The sequence below is a fragment of the Amblyomma americanum genome, chromosome 6, assembly GCF_052857255.1.
Source record: "Amblyomma americanum isolate KBUSLIRL-KWMA chromosome 6, ASM5285725v1, whole genome shotgun sequence".
NCBI classification, from domain to species: Eukaryota; Metazoa; Arthropoda; class Arachnida; order Ixodida; family Ixodidae; genus Amblyomma; species Amblyomma americanum.
Window position 1 is genome coordinate 127,265,525 of NC_135502.1, and position 18,767 is coordinate 127,284,291.

At 53.6% G+C, this 18,767-nt stretch overlaps 1 protein-coding gene across 2 annotated transcripts in view; it reads right to left on the reverse strand.

The window, feature by feature from the left end:
* rdx (BTB/POZ and MATH domain-containing protein rdx) overlaps positions 1-18,767 on the reverse strand; it is a 261,129-nt gene that overhangs the window by 174,200 nt on the left and 68,162 nt on the right. The gene's annotated exons all lie outside the window — the stretch shown is intronic.

An 18,767-nucleotide genomic window follows, 5' to 3' on the forward strand; every position in this document is an offset into this window, starting at 1 on the left:
TGTTCTTTGCCCTCGATAACCTGAGATAGCACGGCACCAACTGCGAACTTTGACGCATCTGTGGCCATAACGAAGGGCAAATTAAAATCCGGGTGGCGCAACAGCGGTGCACTCATTAGCTTCCTTTTCAGGGCCCCAAAAGCATCCTCCGCGTTTTCGTCCCAGCGAAAGGCGACATTTTTGGCTGTTAAGGCGGTGAGCGGCTTAGCGAGCTTGGCGAACTCCTCTATGTGCCTTCGGTAGTAACCGATCAGGCCGAGAAACTGCCGGACCTGGCGGACGCTAGTCGGGGATGGAAAATCCGAAACACACCTTAGTTTCTCAGGGTCCGGTCGCACGCCGTCAGCTGAAACAACGTGCCCGAGGTATTTCACCTCGTTTTTGAGGAATTGGCACTTAGAGGGCTTCAGCTTGAGACCCGCTCCTCTTAGTCGCACCAAAACCTGCTCAATATCGCGCAAATGGTTCTCAAAACTGTCACTGTATATGATAATGTCATCCATATACACGAAGCACAGCCTCCCCAGAAGACCTGCCAGGATAACATCAGCGGTTCTCTGCCAGACAGCAGGGCTGTTGGCCAGACCCATCGGCATTCTTTTCCATTCATAGTGCCCTGAGGGCGTGTTGAATGCCGTTTTCTCGGCATCTGCCGAATCCATTGCTATCTGCCAGAATCCCGCCGCCATGTCCACTACCGTGAAGTACCTGGCAGAGCCCAGCTGAGAAAGCGTCTCCTGTATATTGGGGATGGGGTATGGATCGATGCGAGTTACGGCATTTAGTTTGCGGTAGTCCACTACCAATCGATATGAGCCATCTGGCTTTTCCACCAATAGTGCTGGTGCTCCCCAGGGTGACTTTGAGTGTTCGACAATGCCGCGATCAATCAGGTCCTGCACCTGCCGCTCCATCTCCTCACGTTGGGAGTAAGGAATCCTGTACGCACGCTGGTAAACGGGCGATGAAGTGCCGGTTTCTATCCTGTGCTTTATAACGCCACAGCAGCCCAAATCCAGGTTGGACGCGGCGAATACCTCCGAGTAGTCGTTCAGCAAACCAGCCAGAGCCTCCCTCTCCCTGGATTTTACGTGAGAAAGATCGAACGACACCTTTGGAGCAGCCGAAGGACTAGCATGCTCTACAGTTGCGAGTACCGTATCGGTGGGCTCACGTTGCTCTATCGCAGAGGTGAAGAAAGCCAATGTTTTGTTCTTGGGAAGGCTCAGTGGCTGCTGGCTACAGTTAACCACCCGTAGGGGCACTCTGTGGGCGTCATTAACTGTCACGAGGCACGCGGCTGCCTTCAGGCCATTGCTGAGAGAGTCGACCGGCTCAAGCACTCCCACGGCGCCGATCTCTACATCTGAAGGCACAAACGCGTACAAAATGTGCTCCGACCAAGGAAGGACGACCGCCTCCTCGACCAGCCGGACGGCAACCCGCGAATATACCTTCTCCAATGATCCCACTGTTTGACGGGTGTCAATATCGGTAATGCGAATCTCAGCCCCTCTCCTGTTCAAAAACGGAACTTTTGAGCCGCCCGCATTAACCTCTTCCTCAGAGAATGAGATTACTACCTTCCCTTTTCTCAAAAAAATCCTGCCCTAATATACCTGACACTCCGTTTGGCAGAGACACCGTGTCCGGGCATACGTAGCAGGGGTGCTCCAATGCAATTCCGCCGAGAGAGAAGTGTAACCGGTAGAGTCCACTTATGCCAAGAGGATCCCCCGTTATGCCTACAAATTTGGTTGCCATACCACCAGACGCTTCCAACACCTCGCGGTCCCCCTTCCTTCGAAGCGTGTTAAAACTGATCTCCTTAAGCAATGTCACCTTTGACCCCGTATCTATCAACAATTCCATACAACAACCATTTAACTTGCAACGCACAACAGGGCATGCCTCGTCGGCCACACAAACTACCACCACCTCATCATCCACTGCTCCCTCCCCACGCTCCTCAGGCTGGGGAGGACTAACTAGTTTTTTGTCTCGGTATCTGGAGCCCCGATGTAGGCTTGCTTAGGGCGTGTCTCACCTGCTTCTCTTTGTGGCTCCCCACGGCGCACGTTTTGGCAGAACCTGGCGATGTGTCCGCGACCCTGGCAAGCGAAGCATACGATTTCTTCAAAATCTCGCATACCGCGCCTGTAGCTTTGTGGCGGTCTCCGGTTTCCAGCGAATGGGCGCTGTTGAGCGCGCGCTTCAACCTGGCATTCTACCTGCTGAGATAGCAGCTGTTCTAAGCGATCTAACCGCTCTGTCAAGAGAGCAACCTCAGGGTTGAGCACCGCTCTCTCTATGACGCGTACTCTCGCTGCGGCTGTCGTTAACGCCTCATTTTGTTCCTCATCCAATGCGGCCTCCACGGCTTGGTCGAAATTGCTCGGCTTGCGCGAGAGCACGAACCGGCGCACGGGGTCTTGCAGACCAGCCACGAACAAAGCGGTCATTTCCTCTTTAAGTATATCCTCCGCGTATTTCTTCTTAAGCTGGTCTCCTTCCTCCTCCCTGCTTAACGTATCGCGCGCTAAGCGCTGAAGCCGCGACGCAAACGTTCGCACGTCCTCCCCTACCATCTGTCCGGCGTCACGGAACCTCTGTACTCGCACGTGACGTGGTTCAGTGTCAAAATGCTCAAACGCGAGCTTCTTAAATTCCGCAAATGATTTTGTGGATTTTACTTTTTCGTCTCGCCATGCAAAATCATGAGCAGCTCCTGCCATCTTACACTTCGCCATTCCCAGCATTTGAGCATCGGACCATCCCCCCATTTTCCCAATCTCTTCTAGCATGGAAAAGAAATCGCAGATTGGAACCCCTGTCTTATCTCCCGTAAACGTCGGAATGACGCTTCCTAATGCCAGCATGCTTGCTCCGAGCGACGGCTGTGGAGTGGGAGCTCCCTCAGATAAAGACATTTTTTTTTTCAAGCCCTCCGGTGCCTCAAGCCTCTCAAATGGGGGTAAAAGTCCCACAATCAGTCCCGTGATTCCCTTTTGATTACAATTTTGAAGTCATGAATGTCGCAGCATTCAGAGGACATTTGCTTTTGAGACCCCACTTCTGACACCAGTGTGATGACCCCCATAATGCGCGGGTCCACACGGGACGGAGAGGCAGAGACACCGTATGGCTCAGTTTAAACAAACAGATATATTCAATAGTTATACATGATTAAGATTCAGAGGCTGGGGCGTCCGAGCTTACGTGCCGGCGACTTCATGGGGGCGATGGAGTGGCTCCGGAGTTGGGCTCGAGCGGTTGCTGGCAGAAGCTGCACGCCGACGGGCTTCGGCGCTGAAGGCCCTCTTGGCGAACGATGTCGTCCTGAGCGTTCTTCTTCCGTACTGCTTCTCGATTTTTATATCCTCTTCTCCACACTCCCTAGGGTGAGGACGCCCACGCCGGAGGGGAAGGAGGGGGGGCTAGGGCTTTCACTTGGGCGCACAAACATACCACCGCACTTATTGTCTCGCCCCCCTCACGTGTTGAGTCCGAGGGAAAGAATGTTGTCTTCGCGGTAGCGCATAGCGTCGGCTGTGGTACGGCGCGCTCTGGATCGCTGACAGTTCCCTTGTCCTGGAATGTGCCCGGGAGGGCCGCCCCTGAAACCGCCACGCCAATTGGGGAGGATAAAGCCTGTTTCCCCGCGGCGGCGGCGGCGGCGGGTCCGGTTGGGTCCGGTTGGGCTTAAACCCCTTCGTTCTGGTTGTCACTCTCAACGAGCATGGCTGGGTAATTGATGATGCCTGTCATCTGGGTCTCCGTCTACGCCGCGCCGTCGAACGTGGAACCTCGTAGCACACACAAGGAATGTACAGTACTCACGGATTGAAATAGGACATTCGGAGCGCGTGGCCGTCGCTTCATGGAGCGCCGCCCGTAGACGCTCATGGAACCAAGGTGGTGCATTGTGGTATGGCGCGAGAGGGAGAACATCTACAAAGCAGAATTGTTCCTTCCAGTAGCCAATGAGCCGGCCTGTGGTTTACCACATGCCTGCGTGGCACTGCAAGGCTAGCGCTCCGAATGTCCTATTTCAATCCGTGAGTACTGTACCTCGTAGCACACAAGGAATGTCACAGGAATATGCTACTCAGCTAGCCGACACTAACTGGGTGGATCGGTGCAACGCGGCTGCGCGCCAGATGTCTGGCCGCAACACGTGGCGCCTATTCCGCGCTCTCATCGATCCAATACAAACACGCACGGAAACCCAACGCCACTTACATAGGGCATTGCACAACTTTACAGGAACGACAACACAGCTAGCGCACACGCTCAGGGATCGATACCTTTGCACCACTAAGGACCCCCGGCAGGCGGCGTACTCGTATGCAGGCGAAGAGAACACGGAGCTGGACAAGCCGTTCCAGCTCCACGACCTCCGGGCGGCCTTAAGCAAGATGAAGCGGTGCACTGCACCTGGGCGCGACAAGGTTACGGTCAAGCTTTTGGCCAACCTTCCCGACGCAGCCTACGCCGCGCTCCTCAAATACATCAATAGCATTTGGGACGGAGAGACTCCTCTCTCTCTCGATTGGAAATCGGCTCTCGTGACCTTCATTCCGAAGGCCGGCAAACCTATCGATGTGGAGAACCTTCGCCCCATCTCTCTGACGTCTTGTGTCGGCAAGCTGATGGAGACGATGGTGCGCGACAGACTCTCCGATTATCTCGAAACACAGCACATTTTCGCGGACACCATGTTCGGTTTTCGTCCTCACAAGTCAGCACAGGATATACTTCTGCAGCTCCACCACGACATCTTAGATCCTGTCGAATGTCCCCACAACGACAAGGTGGTCCTGGCCTTGGATCTTAAAGGCGCATTCGACAACGTCAAACATGCAGTAATCCTGGACCACCTCAGTAACACCAACTGTGGCCACAAAACATTCCATTACATAAGTCAATTTCTTACAGACCGTCAAGCCTATATACGCATACAAGATGCGGAACACGGGCCATACACCATCGGCTCGAGGGGAACACCTCAAGGCGCGGTCCTGTCTCCCCTGCTCTTCAATTTGGCAATGCTTCGCCTTCCCTCCAAATTGTCTTCTCTGCCCGGGATACATCACGCTCTTTATGCGGATGACATTACAATCTGGGCCACGCAAGGCAACCAGTCCTGCCTGCAAGCAGCAGCGACCATAGTCGACGACTACGCGGCCTACTGCGGACTCCAGTGCGCCCCAGCTAAATCAGAATTTGTGCACTTACGTCCCTCCCCCCGGGACACAACTCCGCTCCGCATCAGTCTCCCCTCGGGACCGATCCGGGAGGCCAAGGAGATCCGCGTCCTTGGCCTCTTCATACACCACCAACGCAGAGTCGACACCACCATAGCCAAACTTCGCACGGTGGGAGACCAGGTGGGCCGAATGGTCCGCCGGGTCTCAAACAAGCGGGGCGGATTACGAAGCAAGGATGCACTGCGGCTTGCCCATGCTTTCGTAACGAGTAGAATCCTCTACTCAACTCCCTACTTGCACCTGCGCAAACATGATGATGACCAACTGGAGGTCATCCTGCGGAAAGTCATCAAGCGGGCTCTCGATCTTCCGATCACCACGTCCAACCAGAGGCTTCTGGCCTTGGGCGTGGTGAACACATTTCGGGAGCTTCGAGAGGCCCACTTATGCAACCAATACACGCGTCTTGCACAGACCACGTCCGGTCGCCGCCTCTTGGACCGGCTACACATCAAACACGACTACCACATTGAGGAAAGGGAGAGAGTGCCAGAACCCTGGAGACGCGCCCTCCGGGTCCGACCCCTTCCCCGCAACATGTCCAGTGAAGACCATAGCGGTCGTCGCCAGGCGCGCGCGGAAGCGTTGGCGCGATACTATGGTAACCAAGAACATGTATATTACGTAGACGTTGCCGGCCCACACCACGGGGGGTGGTACACGGCCGCAGTCGTACACAACACAAACACAGTTAACGGGCTCACTTTCAAAGCCTACAGCGCAACACACGCGGAGGAGATTGCCATTGCTCTGGCTCTCACGAATCCCAAGTCAAAACACATCATCACCGACTCGCGAGGGGCCTGTCAGAACTACGAGTTGGGCTGGGCTCCCCCGCTTGCCTGGCGCATACTGGAATATAGCTGTCGATCTGAAGATCCAACTCCACGCAACCTGATTTGGGCCCCCGGTCACCAGGGCCTCCAGGGAAACGAAAAGGCCGATCAGGCCGCCCGCGCACTCTCTCCCCGGGCTATCTCCCTGTCCTTGGAAGGGTACTCCCAAATCAGACAATCTGGCCATTACATTCAAACAAATCACCGATTACTACAAGGAGGAGCACCGGCGCTACCCGGCCCCTTGTAAGGGTCTGGATCGCGCTGACGAGCGCCTCCTCATCAAAATTCTCACTAACACTGTACTGTGCCCGGCGGTGCTTAAACACTTCAATACATCCTTTGATGGCACGTGCCAGTTCTGTGGGGAGGTGTCTGACACCTTCCACATGGTTTGGGCGTGTCAATCTAACCCATCTATCCCCCCCAACCCCACCAGAGAGGACTGGGAGGCGGCCCTGATCGGCTGTCAAGACCTGAAGAGCCAAAAGGCCTTGTTTCAACGGACGCGGGCGGCGTTGCTTGCCAATGGGGCCCCGGAATAGGGGCTCCACCTAGTACTGTGAGGGGAAAGGGCCAATAGGGTCCTACCCCAATCACCTTTCTGTAAAATTTAATTGCTTATAAATGTTTTTCACCACCACCACCCAGCAAGCAGCGGCGTCTTCCGTGAAAGAAAAAAAAATGAAATGAAAATTGGTTTTTGAGGAAAGGAAATGGCGCAGCATCTGTCCCACATATGGGTGGACACCTGAACCGCGCCGTAAGGGAAGGGATAAAGGAGGGACTCGGAGAAGAAAGGCGCGAAACATTTTTTTGGAGTGAACCCGCTCCCGTTTGATGCGGCTGTCGTGCAATCCAGCCATCCGGTTTCCCTGCACCTAAAGCGGCGAAATGACGCGACGGCATAGAACCTCTTACACCGTGCCTAAAACAGACAGTTGGGCATTTCTGAAGGGAGCAGCGCACTGACAAATGACGAAGCGGGATGACAATACAGCGCCTGTTCTCGCTACCACACCTGGGGTGCCTTGCCACTGCGCTGTTACCTTCATAAGTAGAGACTTTTAGCGCGACCATACGGTAAACACGGTAACTATACGGTATAACTGCTACCGTACGGCAAATATGGCTAAGCAAGCCTGGCAACGCGTTACCGAATTTGCCGTACAGCTAACCGACTACGCTAAAACTCCCCAATGGCAGGGACAGCGAGTGATCGGAAAGGGCTGCTTCAAGAGAGAAACCAGCAAAGATTCACTGTTGCAGCGGACGCGTCGCCGTCACAATGTGTCGCGAACCCAAAGGTGCCTCGCTCGCCAATGAGTGTGTTCCCCTGAGAGAGATAATCTCGGACAAGGAACCGGGGCTAGTGGAAGTCGAGCTTCTTCCTGACTGGCGTGTGCTTGCAGGATCTCGAACAACGCGCCCCACGACGCCTGTGTAGGTGGCAGCAGAGGCCGCGGTGAGACCGCTATACCGCTGGCCGTCGGCGGAGGAGAAGTACATCTGGGACACAATTCGGCCGCCGATCAACGACGAGCCCAGACGGCAGGTCCGAGGGTATCGCGAGTGTCCGCAAACAAGGAAGCGGCCCAGAAGAGCATGCAGGAAGCCAGCGGCACCGAAACGGGAACGAGGCCTCCCGAGCGAAACGGGGCTGGACCAACACAGCTGCGAAACCTTGTCCCGGTTCGTCTGCCCACTGCCGCCGCTTCCTCGTTTCGGCGCCTCTGCGCGGTGTGTGTGTACACACGCAGCATGCAGTGAAAGTCCCCCGGCGCGTCCTTGGCCTTTCGTGCCTGTCGCGCACGCGTCGGACGATGCCGCGAACCGAGCACGCAAGTCCCGCCACCACGCACGGGGAGAAACAGCACGCTCCCAAAGGTGCGCGCTTTTGCAGACTCTCTGTTGCCGGACGGCTGCAGCGCTCGTGGCGGCGCGTTATCGTTGGAATCGCTCGAGGAGAAGAATTATATGCACCGAGCAGCAGCAGCAGCGTCCTGCGCATTCCGGAATGCACCGACGGGTAGGTACACACCTCGGAGCAGAAATTTCGCAATCAAGAATTTCCTGCCACGAAGCGACAATGGAGCGTTTTCCGTTAAATGCGCCAGCAGGCAAGCGGAAACAGTCGGCGCCGTCAGTAGCCGGTGGTCCGCCAGCCACGGTGGGCAGCTGCCAACTTGCCCACAGGACGAAGAATTAAATCAGTACACTACCTATACGAACTTGGCATACTATATCGGATATAACGAATCTAAGTACGCCACTTAGGATATAACGATTTTTTTTTATCTGGACCTTACATGTACGTAACTAACTACGCGTGTTGACCTCCGATATAATGTGCTGTATAGTATGTCAACCACGAATATAAGTTGCACCTACGTTAGGTTTTTAACGCAATCAAATGATCCACCGAGGATCGCCTAAGAGTGTTTTTTTTCTTAACAAAGCATACGTGCGAATTTTAGTAAAGCCCATGCATGCCGCTGCCATTTCAAATTAAGCACGAAGCATGAGTCATTTTTTAGGAAAATAGTTTCCCAAAACGATCACGAGTGTCTACAGAAATCAGTTTCTGCTATCAGCGAATTGTGGGAACTTTGGGGCATGGATATCAATTAATGTGCACAAAACTGCTTTGCTGCCAGCCACACGTAATTTTTAGTCTAGCGTATTTTCTTTACTTAAAGACACACTATCTCACGCTGAAAAATACAAGAATTTGGGTGTCACATTCAATAACAAACTCTCTTGGTAGTTCTTGAGAAGAAAACTTTTAAACGCACCTGTCAATGCCAAAATTTTACCATGCAACACACCTGTGCGATCAAAATTGGAATATGCGGCAGTTCTGTGGGATCCTCATACTAACAAGGGAATAATGAAATTATAATGTTTCAAAGGAAGACCATCAGATTTATCTTAGCAAAAAAATATAAAAGAGAGGATTCCCTGCATTTCCTAATGCTTGCGAATAAAATCCGTACACTATTCCACAGGCGTAAAGTCAGTCGTCTTCAGTTCTTACATAGCATGGTAAATGGAAAAATCGGACTTCAGCTGCCACAGGCGTGGCAGCTGAAGTCCGATAAGTACACGCAGTCAGACGTAACCTTTCCCTTGGGCCAATATTTTCTAAAACAAAATCCGATATTTTTCCGCGTACTATAAACTAACGCAATTCCACCCCTGTAAAGGTATTACAATCAAAGAACTTAGCAGAAAAGTTAGAATTTTTTTCTCCCATAAACTCGCTCAAACAAAACCAGTGTTTGCAACCCACTTTTTTTGCATGTATTTTATATTCCTTCATTTTGTGATGTCTTTTTTCCCTTTGTGTTTGGCACAGCAATTTGCCCGCCTGTTTGTAATTTCACCTGTGCTGTTCTTTTTTTTTCGTTATTGCGCTAGTGCAAGAAATTCGTTTTGAGTCGCACTGCTACAGCCTGCATCCTGTTCTGAGTTCTTATCGTTTGTTTGCATTGTGATGCCTTGCACTGCATTGCCCGTCCTGCTTGGGCCATTTTTTGGCCTGCAGTATCTATGCAGTATCTATGCCCAGACCCTCCCTGCAGAGTAACGTAAGAGGGCATTGTACTAATGCCGACGCTGCTCTCTGAAAGTGCCTTTACATGTCCACGAAGTGTCCGCTCGGGATGTATACAATGAGTGGAACCCCCCCCCCCCCCCAAAAAAAAAAAAGAAAACTTGTTTTTGAGGAAAGGAAGCGGCGCAGTATGTCTCCCATCTTGGTGGGCACCTGAACCGCGCCGTAAGGGGAGGGACAGAGGAGGAAGTGAAAGCAGAGAGGAAGAAAGAGTAGCCGTAGTGGACGGCTCGGGAATAATTCCGACCACCCCGGGATCTTTAAAGTGCAGTGACATCGCGCAAAACACGGGTGCCTATTGTGTTCCGCCTCCATGGATAAGCGGCCGCCGCTGCCAGGATCGAGCCCACGTCTTTCGGGTCAGTAGCCGAGCACCCCGACCACTGAGCCACCGCGGCGGGTGCAGCCGTGCTCAAACCGTTCCCGTTCTTTTGCTTCAAAAAGCTACAACCATCGCCACTGCCGTCTGTGGGCACGCTATAGCTGCGCAGGAGCTACCACCGCCTAAAAAGAGTCGACCCAATTTCAATATAACTTACAAATACAGTCACAGCACAGGCTTTCTAATACTCACAATCGCACTATAACGTTACATTTACGCAATGGCAGGCGTAGTCTGAGCCGACGACATGACGGCACGTCGTCAAGCAGCCGTCACCTCCTCGGCATTCGGTGTTCTATAAGCAGTGGGCGCTATACCGGAGTGGAGCCTTCCAGAGTACCGGTCCCGCACAGGATACAAGCTAGAATTTTGCCGTGGCTCGAACCCACGTCCCGCAGTGCCACCAGCATTCCCGTGGTGCGCCCAACCCAAGTGAGCGCACCAAAACCAAACTCGTGCAAGCGGCTCGTTGCGTCCCTCGATCTCGTAAACAGTATACAAGCTTGCCGAGGCTTCCCTTTTCCACCGTGCCCCAGCAGCCCTGGACCATCGCTCGTGCACCGCCATCACGGCGTCAGGGAAGCGCGGGGCTCGCCGACCGGCGCGCCGGAAGGCCTCTGGACGGGCCAGCGGAGCAGGTCGGGCCGCCGGGTCACCGGCGGCTTCCGTCACACACCGCTTCCGCGACGCGCACCTGAGCGGACCGCCGCTCTCCACCCACATTTTATTTTATTTCCTTGCCTGCCCTCAGCGGCCCCAATGCGCGCACTCTTCCCCTAGAGACCGAGGCGCGGGTTGCAGAAGCGAGAAACCACACAACGCCTCGAAACGGTGCGGCAGTTTCACACGCGGTCTGCCCTCGCAGCTGCGACCAAGGATTCAAGCGAGCGCCCCGAAAAGGACGCCATCTCACGGCTCCCAAAAAAAGAGAGCAGTCGTGAAACGGGGTCGAAAGCGTCGCTCAAACGGCTCCACCCAAATGACCCCTTACTTGGTGTCTGTCGTTGCAGTCGCAGCGGATAAAGTCCGGACCCATTTACTTCAAAGTCAAGCGCATTTCTGCCAAACACAACGCGGACGAGGAAGTGAGAGGAAGACAGCGTGCATGCGAGTCGAGCAGAGTGCGCCTGCCTGGCTACCCGGGCGCGGCTGGCTGATTGGACGCCGCGGAACAGAGTGCGGAACCACTGCTCAGTGAGCCACGTGCGCAGGTCGAAGCGTACCCCGAGCACCGTGTAGCGACTACTGTTACCGTGAACACGAGAGCGCGTTTCTTTCAACACCGGAGACTTATTGGCGCAGACGTTTACAGGTAATGGTGCCTTTGGCCAAGGAGCGCAGTGGCTTAAGGTGTCTACTCGAGTTCGTGCCAGAGATCTATTTTCCGAGCACTTCCACCCCAGAGAAGCCGAGCAGCAGGCCAGGGGAAAGCTTTCACCCACTGCGTCACCGGTGGGTACCCGGCGACTCTGCGCATCGCATCCCTCACTTCCCGCATACGCGTGGTTTGATTAATTCAATTGCCGCTGGTGAATATATAGTACGATCAGTCGATAAAAAAAAAAGGATAGGAACGGACCCTCTGACAAAACAACTCTATTCCCGTGTGTACAGGTCCCTCCTCCCCAGCATGCCGTGCATATGTCTGAAGTGTTCGCTCGCTAGAAGGGTCGGCCGAATGCACACTGTTTTCGGGGCAAGCAGCAGTTGAGATTACACCAGAAAGGCCTATCGCTGAAAAGGTGCTCAACTGCCCGTTCAACCTCATGCACAAACATAACGAACAGAGTCCAGCAACATTACCAGGCAGTAACAAAGCAAACGAGGACGGCGCGTAAAACACTCGCGAGGCAGCATTACAATGTGCGATAGCTGCAGGCTCCCAAGTTCAGGCTTCTTGGCCCGCACTACAAAGCGCTCACAAGCGAAACAACGTCGCGCGGGGGTCGCATACAGTGCTCGCAAGTGCGAGTGCAATTACATACGGCCACTCGAGATCGAGCGGCCGTGAGAATAAACCCTCGCCGCCAGCCGAAGATTGTCAACATGCATAAAGCACAAATCGCCCACTGGTAATTTTTAAGTTACAGGTTGCATAGAGTCGCTATTTAAAAGTGAAGCGGCGGCGGCCAGTTCTACGAGAAGCGCAGGTAGGCGGTCTTGTGTGATGAATTCTTTTAAGCCGTCGTCTGCTTCTCGATAGACGACCCTTGCCTAGAAGCATACAGAAGCAGTGAGCCGCTCACTACATGGCTCCTCATTCCGTGACCCGGCCTCTCGCACCGAATTTTTCTTTAACGCCTTATTACATGCAAAGGTTCGATGTCGGCCCGCAAAGGATACTCTCGAGCGAAAGACTCGAGAGATATTCGCAAACAAGAAAGCACAACACGCGCAACCAAGTTCGTGGTAAGGGCGGGCGCCACCGCACGTGTCTTCGCGGCGATCGCGCAGCCCTGCTCACTGTGCACCACGCGGGAAAAGAAGGCAATGCCCTGCCGACTCGACGCGGAAAGCACCCCACGGCAAACGCCACGGCGGCAGCTGCATCGTGTCCGACTGGAAACGGCAGCTGTCGCCCCTCGCGGGGGAGTAATATACGAGTGCGGCCTCTGCATTTCACCCCACGACACACACGTAGCCCCATTGGCCGCACCACAGGTTCGACGCCCCGGAGAGACGCGCCCCGCAGCAGCGCCAGCTGTCGTGCGCAGTGTCGCGTGGCAAGGAGCGACCGCCACGCGATCCCGCCTCGGACTGAGCCTGCCATCGCGAAGGCCCTGCTCCTGCTTCGTGGCGACCGACTGCACACTCGGGAGAAAACGCCCACTCCGTCCATGCACAATGTTGAGGGGCTGCCGCTTCGGCCCCGATCGAGACTGCCAAAGAGGCAGCGAAATCTGTGCGCTGTACGATGTGAGTGGTGGTCGAAACTGTCCGCCACTGCGACGCCTCTCGTTTCACTCCTTCGCTTCCGCCGGGTGCCGCCACTGCCATCGGCACAGTCGCAAGACACGAGCGCCTCGATCAAGAAGTGACCCCCCACTTCGGGGCTCTCATCGCTCAGGAGGAAGAGCTCGTTCCAGAGCCACCTCTGCGGTGGCGCCAGTTCGGAACTGCTGTCGCCGGGAAGTAAGTGCCAAACGACAAAACATTTCACCTGATCCGACCCTAAGAAGGGAGTGTGCATCATACACCATTTCAGCCGACAACGGTGAGAGCTTCCGACACTCTCGCATCCAATGAGATGAGGGCGATGAAATCCAACTTTTGCGCTAATATTGCCTTCCAGCTACTTTTGGCAGCACCTGTACACCGAGTGTGAAGCCATCGGCGTCTCCGACATCAGCCAGCTGGCACGACAAAAAAAAAAAGGCGCGCAGTGTGAATTCGCTCACACTGCACCATCCAGGCCGACAGAGAGAGAAAGACTGGAAAGCAGGCCGGGCCTCTTGCGATTCCCATGGCTGGAGAAAGGCCAAGCGCGAGACAGGTCGCAAGGGCGGCGATGTCTTTCTCGTCCGCCTGCCAGTGCATGTCAGCGGAGAACCGCTCGCGTAGAACGACTCTGACAAGTAACGATCAGCCAAGCCGTGCGACGTCCGACCAGGTTGACGCGCGCCAGCTTCCCCGCACAGCAAGCGAACACGCGGAGGAGTCCACCCCAACGGCAGTGTAACTAGGCTGCATGGTTTGCTCCTGCCTCATATAGTGGAGCCCCTACGGCTTCCCTAAAAGCCAAAAGGTATGTGAAGGTGAGGAAAAAGGTTCCCTTTACCTCACAGTGATTTATACCTTGATGGGTGCGACTAGTGTTCCCCAATACAACTGAAAAGCAGCCTGGTTACTTTTGGCAAAGACGGTACGTCAAACGAAACGCAAAGAGAGTTGAAACGCAAACTACAGAACTGGAAGGGAGGCAGAATACCAGAGCGGCTGATTGTCGCGTCGAAGGCGTCAAGGCCGCTCTTTGGAAGTGTTAATGGCCAGGTTAACATTTCGTCTCTAGCCGCTAATATATTTGGTTGTTCATGCTCACGTGTCAGGTGCATCGTTCGCGTTTCCTTTGATGGTACGTGCGAAACGCCGGTCAAAATTGCTGCAATCCTGCATGCGACACTGGGCGTGCTTCTTAATGATTTGCCCCACGATTCTGCGCTGGAATGGCGCACCAAGAACTTGCGTCCGTTGATTCGACAACGAGCTATACAATTATTCCTGCCCAGGAGTGTGAGGAGGGACGACTGCGCCCCGAAAGGTATTCGGTGCCAGGCCGAATACATTTCCGGGGTTTCGCAGCGTATCCAAGTGCGGCGGACACGCCAGAAACACTGCTTCCACTGCGGCGGCCGGAACGGGGCCGCGCAGGCAGCTTCGGCAGTGAGCCAAACGATGCGGAGCCGCATCAAGCCCGCTTTTCCCGAGGGTTCGAACACAGCGTGTGGGGCCCGCTCCTCACTTCACGCGTGCCCAAACCGGCACGAACGGCACGCACAGTGTTCCGCTTGCAGGGGAACACAAACGCCCTGAAAAAGTTGTCCGGTGCCAGGTGGGCGGAGAACTGGACGAGTCTGCGCACCTGTCACAGGCTCGCCTATGTAACCGCCTTTTGTTTATAGACTGGCCGGCTTAAAGCGGGCCAACACTGCAGGGCTGAAGCACGCCCCAATCGAAACCGGGTCGAAGCGGAACAGTGGCAGCCGAGACATACGCAAACGGGAAAAGCCACCTTCGACAAGCGGGGGCTTCATTTCGATTCGATTAAATCGCGCCACACTGGGTGCACCCTAGTGAGCGGAGCCGCGCTTCCGGCAAGCCCGCTCCGCTCCTGCTCGCGGCCGAATAAGGCTCGGACCAGGGCGGCCGTGACAGCTTGTTCCCCTGACCCACAAACCTGATGGCACGCGAAAAGGAAAGTATACTCTCCGAGCGGCCGCTGCGCCCCCCTGGGGGGGAGGAGGCTCTGATTGGCACGTCAACAGGGGCACCATTCGACACACACACCCCGCGCGCTGTCTATATATAGAGCAAAACTGTGCAGCACTGGGGAGCCGAGGCCAGAGTCAGCTGGCCGCGGGCAGAATGCGCAGAGAGCTGTGCGCTCATCCTGCGGTCCAGTTAAGCACCGCGGTGACGATCACAATACGGGCTTGCCACGTGTGTCATACTCATCTACTCCATATATAATTGGTTTTTAGGGGGAAAGGAAATGGTGCAGTATCTGTCTCATATATCGTTGGACACCTGAACCGCGCCGTAAGGGAAGGGACAAAAGGAGAAAGTGAAAGAAGAAAGGAAGAGAGAGGTGCCGTAGTGGAGTGCTCCGGTATAATTTGGACCACCTGGGGATCTTTAACGTGCACTGACATCGCACAGCACACGGGCGCCTTAGCGTTTTTCCTCCATAAAAACGCGGTCGGGTTCGAACCCGGGAACTCCGGATCAGTAGCCCTAACCACTGAGCTCCATAACAATCTCCATAAAGACCAGGCCAGCACTAAACGATTGGGAAAGCCGGCTACCCCGAACAGGTCTCAGTTGCTGAGTCACGTAAGCTTAGGTTACAGCACGCACCTCACAACGAAGGAGCGTCGCGTCAGGATTCGAGGCCTGCTGTTATTCCCTACATGCACAAAGTCTCGGATAGTATAAAAAAGGTGGCAATTGAATATGGTGTGAACGTTGTGTTTTCGGCACCCACAAAACTTTCGTCATTACGTTCCCATACCTCTGCGAAGACAAGACTGTAAAGTCAAGCACCAAACAATGCCTACCAAATGTACTACCAACGTTGTTTACTCGTTCCTCCTGTCATGTGGCAAGGCCTACATCGGCCGACTGGTCAATGCATTAATGAGCGGTTAAGACAGCATCGCACAACACTGCAGCCGGATAATACGGCCAATCTACCAAAACATTGTAACAAATGTCAGAACTGTACTCCTCTGTTCATCAGTGTAAAAATCATCGGCCGAGGCAAAACGCAGACGGAACGTGAAATCTTGGAAGCTTTCAAAATAAGTCAGGCAGTGATTGCGTCAGCGATACGTGTCAAATTTTCTTCTAAGGGATACGGATTCATGAAGGGGACATATAGTCCCCACGTGCAAGATAGCAGTATGTTTAATGACAGACTTTTTCTTTTATTTTGTTTAGTTTCATTTTTTCGGCGTTGTCTGCTCACGCGCATGTGCACCCTGCTCTGCTCGATTCTTTGATCAAGTAAAATTTTCAGTTGCGTCTCCAGCGTCGTCCTCGTGAATTCCTTCTCTTGTGTACGCGTCCTGTTCCGCTGGTTTCTCTACCCGGTACCATGCACCGACTGGCCCAACAAGCTACGCTTCTACAAGTCCCTCTCCCTGAATCATTCGAACAATTAAATCACCTACGCACTGGTACGATTCTCGGAATTTCAGATATTATGCGGACGCTGAGGACCAATTGCAATTGTCCCGTTTCTATGCACGGTCCCAACGACAAAAAAGACGCTACTCTAACTGAAAACGGAGCTTTCATAAGCCAGGAAAGCTTGGTTTAGTTTGGTTTATGGGCGTTTGACGTCCCAAACCAACTCAGGCTATGAGAGACGCCGCAGTGAAGGGCTACGGAATAATTTCGACCACCCGGGGTTCTTTAACGTGCACTGAAATCGCACAGCACGCGGGCCTCTGGGTACAGAAATCGAAATACAGGTGTCGCCACCACCGGCCGATTACACAAGTAAACTGCCGTGGCTCGAAGCAGTTTTTTAGCGGATCCCGGAGGCTGCGCTGGACCACCATTCGCTTCAAAACGGTGATCACGAAGTCCTCGGTGGGACTTTGAATCGAGTTGAGGGAACATTTCAAGTGTAACTGTGTCAGGAATAAATATCCATGTTTTGCTAACGGTCGAACTTAGACCTGTCCACAAACACCCACTTAATCAATTTTTAGAGATAATAAAAATTCGATGGAGCTGTCCTCAGCGTCCCTATTAACACTTTTGAGCGCTATTTGTAGTGTTACCTTTTTCGTAGCTCTCTCTCCTGCTGCCTGCAGTATTGAAGATGAGCGAAAGAATCTCATGACCGTGGACGAAAGAAAGAAAGAAAGAAAGAAAGAAAGAAAGAAAGAAAGAAAGAAAGAAAGAAAGAAAGAAAGAAAGAATGAATGAATGAATGAATGAATGAATGAATGAATGAATGAATGAATGAATGAAATTGCTGGGGGCGCTTAAGGAACTTACGCGCGAGTAATGCGAAAGCAGTGCAATTCTATTGGAATTCAATTTTAATTTTATTACAATTCTAATATAATTCTATTCTATTCCTTTCTAGCTGGTGCACATGCAATTTGAGGTATATAGTAGTACCGAATATTACTGCATGGTTAACATTTCGTAGAGTTATTTTTAGCCCCACAACGCATATTACAGCAATAACATTTCGTATTTTCCCGCCATTGAAGGCGTCATACCGCCACACACTGGGCGACGCCGGATTTTCCGGTCGATGAGCCATCCACTATCCATACCAGCTGCTCTACGAGGCTTCGTGGAACCAAAAGCAGCGCGAACAAGGCAGCCCAGGGCCGCGACCGCTGCTCTCTCAGCTAAACGTTCATCTTCAAAAAAAAAGAGGGCAACGCACACCGAGGCAAGGTAGCCCGAGAGTGACGCAACAAATAGCATCAGCAATGACTGGCCTCATCATCGAGGCGTGCGCTTCGCCGTGCGTTGTCTAGTTCTTGTGCTTGGACAAAATGAAGCCGCAAACACCACACCGGCTATACAATGGGATGAGAGATGACAGTGGGCAATTTACGCAGCACTCGTTCTCTCCAATAAATGTCTTCGCACTTGGAGCTCACATGAAACGCTATAGGCATGCTCCACTTGGCTGCAGGACACGGGCGTATAGGTACAATGCACACTGCGCCGAACTGAGAATAAAAACGTACCTACTCGAACAACGAGCCGGAGGATCCCAGCGGTCATCTCCCGGCATCTAAGACGATTGCAATACAAATGCGCAAACTTAATAAAGACCACCTTTAAAAACAAAAGCTAACAATGTTTTACGACTGTTTGGTTATTTCGTTTGTTTACTTCCTTCGTGTGATCAGCTTGCTTGATTTCCACGGTGCGGTAGTTGACATGCTACTTCTCTTGTTTAGCAAACTGGTACCATAGGTGTGATAACTTGCGCGTGCGTGCGTGTTCCCTTCTGCCAAGCTGTACGCTTGCCGGGTAGTACTCGGAGGCGGCTACCCAATCTGACATGCGGCTGTTCCACCACCCTTCCAACCGTTGTTTGTGGTGAAATACATGTCCCTCACCCGTGCAGGCTCCATTCATCGAGGAGGTCAGCTATACACGCGTGAGGAAGACATTCCTACAGCGGTAGCAGCTAGCTGCCGCTCGCGACCGCCAAGGAGCAGCGCATCCGCGCCACACACTTGGCGGAAGCCGCTCGCTATTCCGCGCACAACTTGGCGCCGCCAAGGTCTCTCCGCAAACACGCCACGCAGCGAAGGGCGGCGCTTGGCTGGGGCGTCGCTGAGGCGCCCGGCTACCGCTTCCCGAGTAAGGTCAAGGTCAAGGTCGCACAGCGGCCGGCCCCCCCCCTGCCAGGGTCGCGGGTGGCGCGACGCGAACCTTCAGCGCGCACAAAGACAGCTGAA